At 39.2% G+C, this 13,402-nt stretch overlaps 1 long non-coding RNA gene across 1 annotated transcript; it reads left to right on the forward strand.

The window, feature by feature from the left end:
- Positions 1 to 1,659: 1,659 nt before the first annotated feature.
- On the forward strand, positions 1,660 to 11,262 carry LOC137162642 (uncharacterized). Its single transcript, XR_010922446.1, has 3 exons — positions 1,660 to 1,799; positions 7,509 to 7,550; positions 10,971 to 11,262. It is a non-coding gene; the product is annotated as an uncharacterized lncRNA (long non-coding RNA).
- The last annotated feature ends 2,140 nt before the right edge of the window (positions 11,263 to 13,402 follow it).

Below are 13,402 nucleotides of genomic sequence, written 5' to 3' on the forward strand. Positions count from 1 at the left end.
TGACATTCATAAGTCAGTCTCATGTTCTACATGATCTGCTCCATTTCTACACAGCATTTGGACAGCACTTGAACAGATATGCCATCCAGGAGCTCTTCATCCCAACATCCTGCCAGCTGTCCAGGAGTGCACACTGACATTCTGGTGGACCCATGGGGTGAGGTCAGTAAGGTCAATGATGTGGGGAGCCATACTCAAAATCAATACCTGTACTATAACATCTCTAAGAGGCAGGCAGAGGAGGAGCTTAAATGAATAACAATTCAATGCAGGAAAGAATTAAAAATACCTGAAGCCCACATATTGCCAGGCAAAAGACACCAATGACAAGTCTAGAAACTCACTGTCAACTTGCCCCTACAAGGATCTGACCTCCAGGTACTGCCCCAAGCATGGAGCCCAGTGTAGTTCTGGATGGGCTTTTGAGAACAAATGGAATTATTTTTGGAATGGAACCAGAAAGAGCAGCAGAGCCAGAAGAGACCCTGATGGCAAAGGGATCAGAGGAGCTACAAAAACCACCAGAGTCAGAACAGACCATGCAGGCAGCGGGCCTGGAAGATGTCCTCAACCTGGAGTCCATGGACTTGTTCAGGGAAGTCGCTGGGGAAACAACTGGGCAGGAAGCAGCATCAGAGCCACAGCTAGGTAAGGTTCTGCCACCATCTTTTTTATTGTTAGTGGGGAAATTACATCATAAGTGGGAGGGTTTATGATCAATGTAATTATTGTTTTGAAGATGTTATGTGTTGTGGGGTGGCTTTTGCTTCAGTTAAGGGAAGAAGCCATACCATTTCCTTTTCCCTCTGTCCTCTTCTTGTCTCCACTCCCAGACACATATGATTCACTACTGATTCCAAGCAGTGGGGAGAAATGTAAATATGCAACTATTGATTTATTCTATCACATATTGTTTTGTGTGTTCAGCATTGGGATTACAATCTAAACAATGCTTGCAGATGCAGGGAGCACATGCAACACAGGCATATACGCACATGTATATATATACTGCACTTCGTTTTTCCTCACACTGGCACTAGCAATAAGGCATTGCCTGAGACAGGCTAGATTATAAATATCACTTTGTGACCTGTGGCTGTATTAAGTGAAGAGCACTTTAAGAAAATCTCTTGATATTGCTAGTCCACTGTCTGGAGTGGGAGTTGGTACTGCTGGCCCAGAGAAGTGATACAAAAGATTTTTCAGCTGCTATAGCCTGTGCAAGGATTCAGCACCACAGACCTTATCACGCAGCTGAGGCGGGGGCAAAAGAATCTTAATTTTGGCATGTTCTAATTAACATAATGAAGGTGATGAGAGTGAATCATGATGTTTAGGTGTACAAAAATGTAATTAGCTAGAATTTTATAAGTTTTAATAAGTAATAAATGACAATAGTTTTAAGCAGTTACAGCTAAAATCCAAAATGGCCGCTGGCTGTATTTTATCTGAGAAAATCAAAATGGTGGCATTAAAATGATCTGGAAACAGGTCACTCCACAATACCTGATGGAAAGGCTCAGGTCCAGCATGAGTATGCGAAACAGTTTAGAGCTGATAGGGAGAATGAGTACCAGGATTGAAAAAGCAACCAATCAGAGAAAGTTAAAATCTGTATATAAGTAGGAGACCTGGCAGGCTTAGAGTGAGTGGAGTAGCAGAAGGTGAGAAGCAGGCAGTGCAGCAGCAGGAGACTGTGTTAGAGAAGAAGTGGACATTTTATAAAAGAGCTGAAATCACAAAGAGACAGATCAGAAGGACCCTAAATGAATCAGAGGGAATAGAAAAAATCTAAACAAGTAAGCTCCATTTTATTTTAATTTAAAGAATGAATAAGTATAAGTGAGTTAATACAGCTGACTGAGTGGACCTGCCGGAGTTTGTTTTTAAAGCTTTCAGTAAAGAATCTTTCGTCTCCATTCCAAATGTGACTGATCACCAGTTGTGGAATGCCATCACTCTAGATCATTATCTTTAGTGTAGAGTACTGTGTTATTGGTTATTTTGTTTTTGTGTACTAAAAGGATTTCTGTTGTTGTAAACTGTCATATAATGACTATTACATTATAACTCTATAAGTTGTTATGTTACATTGTGTCTATTCTATTTCTCCTGTCCACATTGGGTTAAATGACTTGTGTTTTTGTGTAGTATGTTCTATGACTGACTGAATTTAGGATCTGTTTGTGTTGATAATTAAATAAAGAATAGTTGTTTTCAAAGAAATTGCTGCTTGGGTGTCAATCCTTTGATCAGAAGGCTGAATCTATGTCCTCCCAAGGGTAAATGGTGGCAGTCAGTTCTGGGGAGTTTTCCAGTGATCAAAGGGAAGCCCCTGGTAAAACCCTTGCAAATCTACAAGGTCAAGCCTTCTCTTCCCCACTGATACAGAAAAGGTTTGTGATTGGTCCATTGGTATAATTAGGCCATTATAGGAGTGTCTTGGGTCAAATTTTGGGGTAACAGAAGGAGATGCAGGACTGTGGTTAAAATGCCACAACCAACACTCAAACCCTAACAGAGAGGTTTTGTCTCCACCAAAGCTTCATTTTCTATTTGTGCAAGGCACTTGTCACTTGATTTTTAGTCAAGAATTCTCAAAAATGCTTGACAAAAGTGTCTTTAAGCACTCAGACTGGACCTGGAAATGGATGCTAATTAAAAGCAATTACAAATTGCTTTGTAAAACAAAAGCATTTGCTTTGGCATGCTAAAGCCCCTTGGTATTGAAAAATGCAAACTGAAATGACATAGGCTCTTCAATTATCCCTGAAAGCTTCTGTAAATTGTTAGAATAAGGATACTGACGTGCAGATTTACACCATACATTTAAATGCCAGAAGCATAACTGAATCCAGAAAAACCATGAATAATCTGTCCATAATGTGTAAACAATACTAAGGACAGTAAATTCAATTCTCTGGTACCATAAAAGAGGACTTTATCAGATTAAGCGCTTTCTATCATTGTGGCTTGAATCATTTGATTTTATAAAGTAGTGTTTAGTTTATATATGTGCTCATAAAAAGAATGGCAGGTAGAATCTTATATGAATGTGCAAATTTTATGTATATTTATACTATAAATGAGAGTCTCAACCAATAAAAATTCCTAGCTATTCTCAGATTATTTTCAGTCAAACGACTGTTCTCCTGAATAAAACTATGATAACACCATAACAGCTCAAGTTTCCTTCCTTATCTTTCCCAGATTTTTTTTTTCCTCAGATGAATGCAGACATCATTTTCTGGCTGGTCTGGGCTCCAAGTTCAGGAGTCAGGCTCAGAAACATGATCCCAGGTTCTTTGGGGTGACTGGGAGAGTATCATGTCAGTCTTCAGTATCTCTCTCTGATGTAGGCTCCAAAAATAGTCACATTCAGCCCTCCTTTGTAGGTAGGATCCAGAACTTGCAAGACATTTCAGGGTGGGAAAATAGTGATGGAAAGGACAATCCTTGTCACTCTGAGAGTGGTTAGAGCAAACACCACCCAGAAAATATTCTTTCCTTCTGTCCTGCCCCAGTTAGGTATTCTTTACCCAGTGCTAAATGCCTATTATGAACTAGATTATGGTATTTGACCACAACCCCAGGCAGAAGGTGGTGCAAGGCATCTGTGGAAGGGATTGTACATCTCCTGAAGGGTTTCACACTGCATGAAAGGCAGGTAGATTTTGCACTTTCCCCAGGAATTATGTCAGGAGGGCAGTTATAAAGTGCAGCCAGAGAGGTACATGATCCCTTCATGAGCTCTCCAGTGTTCAGGGGGAGTAGGTACACTGCCCCATCTTTTGGGATGCTGTGGCATGTTCCCCTCATCTCAGTCAGAGGGAGGGAGCTAGGACCTAGCCCTTCCTCTTCTCTTTTGGGATGGCTTATAGATCTTGGAAGCACACAGTGCCCAGTTGGCCCTGGCCCTTATACAAAAGAGATTGGAAGGCTAATTTTGCCCTCCTGTCCTCTGCACCCATGAGAGGGCCAAGGACAGTCAGAATCTTTGTTTTAATTCATATGAATATAGTTCTTCAAGTGATATACCATACATACTATGTTTCCATGCCTCCTCTTTATCACCTCAAACTTTCCCTTTTTTTCAATGAAAAAATCTAGGACAAGATCCTCAATTGGTGACTTTAAACAAAATATAGAACAGGCCCTCCTCTTTCATCACAGTAACCCTATCTCCTTCTCTATGGCTAGAATATTAAAAATTAAAACCAAATGCAGGAGATAATATTATGCTCATAGACCACTGAGAAACTCTAAGCTGCTCTATGTCAAAGATGGATAGTCAAACTCACTATGAGCAGGCAGAACAGAAAAGCTAGTTTTAGTTCCTTCTATTTCCCTCACAATATTTTGGCATTTGGCTGCACCTGAGTGCCCATAATAGAAGCCATCCTGAGTAAAATAATCTTTAACACAAGGTTTTTCATTTTGGAAGGGCACTTACTAGGGTATTTTTTCTCTGAGCAAAACATTATTCAGCCTGGATTGGACATCTGGAAGGCAGGAGCTGAAGAACGTATCAGTAGAGCCAACATTAATGGATTAAAAACGGGATACCTGACACATCTCAAAGTAGTTGTGAACAGGAAATCATCATTGAATTGGGGTGTTTCTAGATATCACTAGGCCTGATATTATTCTACAATTTCATCAATGACATTGAAGTAAATACAAAATCACTGCTGATAAAATGTGCTGATATCACAAACAAGGGTGAGGACACCTTTGTCATACAGAGCCATTTGGATCATTTGGTAAGCTAGGCCCATTCAAACAAAATGTGTTTTAACGGATCCAAATGCAAAGTTATACACCTAGTAATAAGAAATGCAGGTCACACCTACAGAATGGGGGATGTATATTGGAAAGCAAGGACTCTGAAAAGGGTTTGTGTCATAGTGCTCAGGCAACTGAATTTGTGCTTCCAGTGTTATTCTGTGGAAAAAGGGCTAATGTGATATTTGAATGTATAAATAGGGAAGTAGTGCATAGGAGTAGGGAGGTGATTTTACTTCCATATGTCACATTGGTGAGGCACATAATGGAATAAAAGCATCCAGTTCTGAAGTCCATATTTTAAAATAAGATGCTGAAAAATTTGAGAGGTGCAGAAAAGAGTCTCAAAAATTATTTGAGACTGTGGAGAAAATGCTTTACAATCTCAAAGAGCATAATCTGTTTAGTTTATCAAAAAGAAGATTGAAAATTGACTTTTTTACAATGCCTAAGAACCTTATCGGGGAAAAAAATACCGAGTACTAAAGGGCTATTTAATTTAGCAGAAAGGCATAATAAAAACTAATAGATGGAAGTGAAAAATCAGACACAGTCAAATTAGAAATAAGACACACATTTTTAATAGTGAAGGTGATTAACCACTGGAACAAACCAGTATGGAAACTGGTGGTTTTCCATCTGTTGATGTCATCAGATCAAGAGTGAATACCTTTCTGGGAGGTTTGCTTCAGCCAAACAAAAGTCATGGGGCTTAATACAGGGGTAACTGGGTGAAATTTAATGGCCTGGAATATTCAGGAGGTCAGACTATATGATCTAATGGTCCCTTATTGTCTTAAACACTATGAAAAATCACTGCAAAGCCTAAGACTTTACTTCCAAGGTACCAAGCTGATATTTCAAAAATAAATTAAAACCATTGACAGTCACAGGTAAATAAGGCACGGTGATAATGAATGTCAATTAAACCAAAGAGGGGGCTTCATATGTAGATTGGTTATGGCAGTGGTTCTCAACCAGGGGTACACATACCCCTAAGGGTAAGTGGAGGTCTTCCAGAAGGTACTTCAACTCATTTAAAAATTTGCCTTGTTTTACAACACATTACATAAAAAGCACTAATGAAGGCAGCACAAACTAAAATTTCATAAAGACAGTAACTTGTTTATGCTGCTCTACATACCATGCACTGAAATGTAAATACAATATTTATATTCCAATAGATTTATTTTATGATTATATGATAAAAATGAGAAAGTGAGTAATTTTTCAGTAATAACTTTTGTGTCTGATTTTGTAAGCAAGTAGTTTTTAAGTGAGGTGAAATTTGGGGAATACACAAGACAAATCAGACTCCTAAACGAGGTGCAGTAGTCTGGAGAGGTTGATAGCCACTAGTTTATGGTTTTATGGCCACAAATGAAGGACTTGCTATAACAGCATCAGCTCCATAAAGGCTATATAAATTCCTTAATCACCATCAAGACAAGGATGATCATAAAGACTGACCATAAATAGTCATGGGGACACACATAAAGACATGGATTCCTGCTTCTGAAAAAACCATGTTTCAGAGGACACAGTATGTGGTATGGGGAGCTCTCACTCAGGGTGTGGTGGTTTCTTTACCCAGAATATGAAAGACAACAGGTCATTAGGGTTAGTGTAGCTGATTTGGAAAACAAGGCAAAAACCTGAAAACTATAGGTAATAAGTCAATTTTGTGGATGGATGCAAATTTGTTTGCAAACAAAAACTAGCTCATAAACCCCTTTTTCTAGTAACTTATTTCCAGATTTTTTTCCAGGGTTTTTCAATTTTCAGACCTGTCTGTGTAACTAAATGGAAACTTGTGCTACTTAGACAGGTTGCAGATACTACACCTATGGTCCCCGATATACAGAATATACCTCACACTCAGAGTCAGAAGGTACTTCTCACTGTACCTTGCTGCACCTCCAAGGAGCCCTACCAGGTTTGTTTTGCACCAGTAATCTCCCTGGAGATGCTGTCAAGAATGCAGCTTTTAAATGCAGCCTAGGCATCATATATTTGATTTTCCATGGAAGGCACCTAGATACTATGGTGAAGTGTAGGAGTATAGAACCATTATATAGATATGAACCCAGGGGAGGAAGCTGTGTAGGAATATACTTAGTCAGAATATACCTTGGCCACTTCCTCTCCTAAGCCAGCAGTGCCCACTAGACTGGACAGCTGCAGGAACCTCAGCAAAACAGGGCTTTTCAATCTACCCATTCTGAACCATTTTCACTGTGTTTTTCCACTGGTGTTTTTGTTTGTTTGTTTGGTTTGGTTTGGTATGGTTTTTTTGTTTCCTCTTTACTTGCTTTCTCACATTGTTAACCAATAATATTAATGTGAAAGTTTTGTGTTTTACTTCAAGTCGGTTCAAACTTTGTCAAAGGTGTTTGCTCAGCTCTCCTGAAAACTTTGATTATTGGAAAATCCTAAGGAAGCAGATGTAGAAGACAAAGAATAGTTGTTGGGTTTTTTTTTTTTCTTTTCTTGACTGCCTATTTTCCTTACTAGGCCATGTGGCCCTGCAGGAGCTGCCACATAACATTCCTGAGGAGACTTCCTACTGAAAAATGTGTTTCAAAAGCTAGTACTGCATTTAAAATCTTTCCAATAGCACCTATTAGAAACAGTCTATTGAAGGCTGAATGAAAGGCATTTCATCTTTCCTTCCAAGGTCTGTGTATAGGATTCTTTCAAGCTACATTCTTTCTTTCTTGAAGGAAAAGAAGACCTTTTGGAATGTGGTACCCCAGCTAAAGGAGGTAGGCATTAAATATCTTACTAGCTGTGTGCAGATAAATTTGATAGATAGTTTTCACTCTTCTGAGAAAATCCATTTATTCTGGAGGGGAAGGTATTATAAATAGAGGATGGCACAGACTGGTTAACATTTCTTGGAACGTCTTAGGTCTTATACAATTATTATATTTATAGCCAAAAAGCTAATTCCCATTATGCATTATGATTTTTGGTAGTATTCTATATCTTTAAAAAATAGGCTTCTTGGGCTAAGTTTTGTCACCCATATTCAATCCTTGCTTTGGCAAAATTCCCCCTGAAATAAATTGGAATTTTGCTCGCATAAAGGTGGCAGCTTCAGGTTGTTAATGCAAACTGTACAGATAGACATTTAAAAACTTACTATTTTACAAAAGGAATTTGTCCAACCATACTGTGGCAAAAAGAGTTGGAATTCAGTCACAACCCACCATAGAGGCCTCTTCAGTGTGAATAAACTGGCATAGCTGCCTCCTACAAGATGCTCTTGGAGTCCATAGCAGAGAGGATGCAGCTGAGGTAGGAAAGAGGAATACCTTATGTACATTGTACTCCAGCTATGCTCAAATGGCAAACAATCTCTTAGGAGATATTGTCATCTGGTGCAAGCTAGAGTTGTGTGGGGCCAGATTGCTCTAACCCATGCCAGGCTGTAACCAGCCCTTTATGTCCCCATATAGCCTGCTGTGTACAGGAAACTGAATGGAGCCGAGAATCTGGCCCAAAGTGTGAGAAAAGCCGAGGTACTTCTAGTATAGATTCACATAACTGTGGTTCAACAAATCATAAACTTCAGAGCCAGAACAGAGGTTATATAGACCCAGACCTTCAAAAATAGTCTCTTTAGTCCATATTAAAGCTCCTAAGAAAGGGGCCTGAATTTCAAATGTGGTGAGAAAGTAGCATCTTCTACCGACTGCAATGACAGCTGATGGGTGTTCAGCACCTTTGAAAACCACACAATCTATTTAGTTCCTTAACCTCATTTTTTTTTTTTTTTAAATCGTAGTCTCTGATGCAGTATCATAGAAAAAAGGCTGCTAAAAACTCATAATTCAACATTCCACAAAAACGAGTGAGCTACAGGATAATCTTTTTAATGAAAAGTGTGTTGATTCCACTGCCACTATGCTAAGATATTTTCAAGGTCCAAAAGGATAAGGTGAAAAGTTCCATAAAGGTTGTCATGGGGTATTTTAGTATGAAAGGCTTTATAAACTTGAGATAAACTTGAGGCATTCCAGGATAACATGACAAACTTAGGTTACAGGCTATCACCGGGGAGAAATGAAATTCAGCAAAGACACATACAAAGTAGTGCCCGCTGGAAGGAGGAAACTCAGCTACGTATATGGACTATTGAGTTCAGAATTAGTAGTAGTAGCTTTCAGGAAAAAGCTGTAGACATCATTGTGGACTACACAATTAAGATGTCTGCTCCATGAGCAGTGGCAGTGGCAAAAGTGTGATGTATCATTTTAAAACAGTTCTAGAACTGGCAATCAACTTATAGGTACTGGGTCAGGACATAAATTGCCATAGCTCAGTTGAGTTCCTGTATGACATAGCGCCAGTGAAGTCAATGGAGATCTGTCACTTTATACCAGCTGAAAATCTGTGTCTCTCTCTTTCTAGATAGTGCATTTGCTGAACTGAAATTAAAAAGAGAAGCTCAATGCAAATAAGACTTCCATAACTGTAATGCTCACCTGAATGAAGTTTCAATTTATTACAAATATATTTAGAGGTTGTGTGGGGTTTTTGTTTGGTTTTTTTAGTAACTCATTTTAAGGAAATGAAATGCTTTGTATATCTTTAATGAATAAAAAACTAAAAGAAATAAGATCCAACTTTGAACAGCAGTGACAGCACTCATGCTAGTCTAGCTGTTCTACCTGCATTTACTTGGAGTACTTTGCAGAGAACTAGCCAGCAAGTAAGTTTAATTTCATATGACAAGTTGTACACCTTGCAGAACCTGCCCTATGACCCCCAAAGGCTTATGTGTCAGCTTTATGCACAGATTAAGGTTTCTCACTAAGTGAATTCTTCATACAGGTGTAGACAGTGTTTCACAAAGCACTCTGAGGGACACAGCAAAGAACTGACTTTAGGAACAAAGCTGGCATGACAAGGTTTGCAGAATTAGTTTGCTTATGTGTCACCTTGACAGATCAACCTTGGCGTGAACACTGGCTTTCCTAGCTAAATTAGCTCTTAGCCATGTATCTTGAAGGCTAGAAAAGAAAATATTATATGAGCTGAGCATTCCTGCAAGCTGCTAAGCACAGTCTGCTGCCAATGGAGTCAGTGGTAGTAGAAAAACCTTGAAAGATTGAGCCCTATATGAATAAAATGTATTGTTTTCTCCTTCTCCTAATGGACAGAATAATAAACCCCTCACACCTGCCACATGTATTAGCAAATGATGAAGTGGGGGAAAATGCTTAAAGTCCTGTTTGTTAGTAGGAATATTTTTTGTTCATAACATTTAATAACAGTTTTTAATTACTATAGCAATTAGAGAGTTCACTTGGATTCAACTTTATCCTAGAAAAAACATGGTTTAATTCATATTAACAATATTAGCAAATATTTGTATTTCCTTTGGCTCTATTCTGTACAGAGAAGCTGCACTCCTCCATCTGTCAGTTTCTTCCCATTATGCAGTAATTATTGATCAGTAACATATCACATTATGCAATTACACATTTTGCTTATCAAGGACCAGATCTTGCTCTCAGGTACACCAATGTAAATATGGAGTACTAATCACAGAGACTCAGATGGACTTGATTCAAAATTCCACTGGAGTGGAATTTGGACTCAAAACAGTAGCTTTTCTCCCCTGTTTCTAGTAAAATCTTGTATTTAAATAATTGTCCAAACCCATTTAAGCATGTATTCTTTTTATTTTAATGAGCCTGCATTGAACACTTATTTATCAAGGGCTAGATCCATAAAAGGATTGAGGTATCTAAGTCAAACATTTAGACGCCACTGAGATCTTCAAAACCTCTGCTTAGCTGCTATCTAATTGTGCAGGTGCCGTAAGTCCCTACGTACCTGAGTTTCCACCATCAAAGTCCTTCTAGGAATCTAAGTTTCTGCCAGTGAGCCTGCTGCCTCAGTGCCTCTCTCATTCCTAAGCCCCAACAGGGTCCTCAAACTAGCTATTCCTTTGCTTATCTTGTCTGCGGGGCCAGTTATCAGAGAACACCAATATCCGCACATGTAAATAGCCTAATGTAGAGCAGGGATTTGAACTGGGGTTTTCCTCTTCTCAGGTGAGTGCCCTAAACACTGGGATAAAAGTTATAAGGGAGATTGCCTCCTCTTCTCCCTCCCCAGCATTTTGTCACAAAGATAACGTTCATTTTTTTTTCTTTCTCCTTTCTTAACAGGAAGAGAAAGAGTTAAAAGGACCAACTCCTGGGCAAGAAGATGAAGCAAGATAAAAGTGCTGCTTACTTCAGCTGGCCTCCCAGAACTTCTGAAGATTTCTTGCACCATTATAATGAATAGTTACATCTGGGATGTGGGGAACAATATCCTTTTCATTCAACAGTGAGCTCAAGGGGATTGCTGTTTAAATTAAAATAAATGCTGTGAGTAGCACAATACAAGCAGCATAAGAATCATAAACATCTCCATTTAATTTTAGGATGCCATGGTATCTTGTTTAAAAAAAAAATAAAAAAAATAGGAGTTCAGATAAGATTCTTTCCTGTGTCAGAGCTCTGCTAGGTCCAGGGGGCAGAACATCAGGGTCAGAGGGTGAGAACCAGCTGCTGGCCCTGATATAATTTAGAGCTGCTGCTAGGCAACTTTAAGTAAGTCTCTGATGTAGGCTCCTTAATGGAACTTAGAGTCATAGATTATAAAGACAGAAGGTATCTCTGTGATCATCTAGTGTGACCATCAGTGGAAGCCTAGCAGTGCAGAACGAGACACTTTCCCTTCCTCTGACAAACTCCCTTTGTCCTATACAAGGTAGAACCTCGAAGGCAAAGGTGAAAACCTACAGCAGATAGTTACTTTCAGCAGAAAATCCCACTGTGATGGACATTTGTGGTCAGACTGCAAGCTGAAAACCTACTGGTGAATCTCACAGCTTCAGCTTTACCAAGTATTAGCTATTATAAAGTAACTGAAATCTTAGTGCTCCTGTCAGAGTAACGGCTTTCTATCAGCATCCTGTAGAGATGAACTTCCAAAGAGACAGCGTGAAGAAATTCTACTTTCCAAAATGTCTTTTCATTACCCCCCTTAAGCAGTAAGGAGTGTTATCTAACTCCTTCCCCTATGCACAGAGGATCATGTGTATTGCAGTGTAAAGAATAGGTGACAATTGTGCCCAGCACAAAAAGATTAGCAGTATTACATGATGTAAGGACAAATCTTTGTGTGCATACATGTAATTATACAGATCACAACATATTATGGAGTACATATTTAGTATTGCTGCTCAAAGAATCATACCGTAGTGTCCTCTTCCCCCTCCTCTGATTATATTTTCCACTACTGCTGTGGAGTAACCTAGTTTCAGGCAGTTGATATTCCCGTAAAAGAAAGTATTCATTTCTTTGTCTAAATATCAGCCTGTTCACATTGCCTTGATAGATAGGCAATAGATAGGCAGAGAGATCAGGCAGGGATGGTATTCACCCATAACACTGTATGGAGTTGTTAACTAAGTAGCAGAAGTGGATAGTAAAGGTTTTTTATAGTTATTTGAAACAGGGATAAATAGAGATCTCTCCTGATTTGCCAGTGAAAGGTCTCTAACAGCAGACACCACAATGGTACATTGCAGGTATCAATGACCATCTGTGTAGCCCTAGCTTCAGATGCAACTTTCTCTAGTTGGGGCACAATGCTGACAAGGCCAAAGTCCTCCAATGTTTCCCACAGGGACCTCTCTACCTCTGAACTGCCTCTATTATACTGCTATTGCTGCTCTCATCTTTGAGCTACGTTATGCTGCCTGGCCTTTGCATCCCTGCTGAAAATACGCAGCCACTGTGTCAATTAGTCTTTGCTTCCAGTGGCTTGTCTGTCTCTGCCTCAAGCAGAAGTAAAGAACCCACTGTGTTTTTTAAATCTAGAGTGCACGTATGACGCCATAATAAAATGCCGTTGCTCATGTATTTCTCTGAGGTGGTGGTTGTCTGTCAGCATGCCCAGTGTGTTTCTGTGCCAGTACCAGACTTGTGCTGTATTTTCTTTAATGTACAACTCGACTTTGGGCCCCAGAGGAATCACACGGGTAGAAAATGACAAATGGATATTGACAACTCAGAAGCACAGGATTTTGGATGCTTTTGGATACTAAGCAGTGCTAAGAGATTTTATGACATTTTAAATCAATACCAAAATCAGATACTTCACAAATTCTCCACAGACTGCTAATTATTTGTTAGTGACATTCATCAAATACACTCACAAAACCTAGAAGTTTTTTCCACTATGCACTGAACATAGTATTTGCCAACCACAGTCTTAGCAGTTCTAGATGTAAACAATTTATCTGATGTATTCCTAGTTCGATCACAAATCACTAAGCCAATGTAGAATATCACTGGGTGAAGTAACATGGCCTGTATGTTGGTGTGCTTCCCCTACATTTGGTTTTGTCTTCTCTAGTCAGGAAAGAACTGAAAATTTATGTTTGGGTCTCTGATGTATTGAAATCTATATAAAATTTACAAGCTCTCATTTAAAATCCTAAGGTCCTGGTCCTGCTTGAAGGTTCTAGCAGGCTTTGAGGAAAGCACATTATCTGCAGCTAGTCTGCAAAGAGCCAGCCTACACAGCAAGGTGGGGTATGTTGTGT

This window comes from Emydura macquarii, unplaced genomic scaffold (assembly GCF_026122565.2).
Source record: "Emydura macquarii macquarii isolate MOO-44397 ecotype Brisbane River unplaced genomic scaffold, CSIRO-AGI_Emac_v2 contig_2448, whole genome shotgun sequence".
Classification (NCBI taxonomy): Eukaryota; Metazoa; Chordata; order Testudines; family Chelidae; genus Emydura; species Emydura macquarii.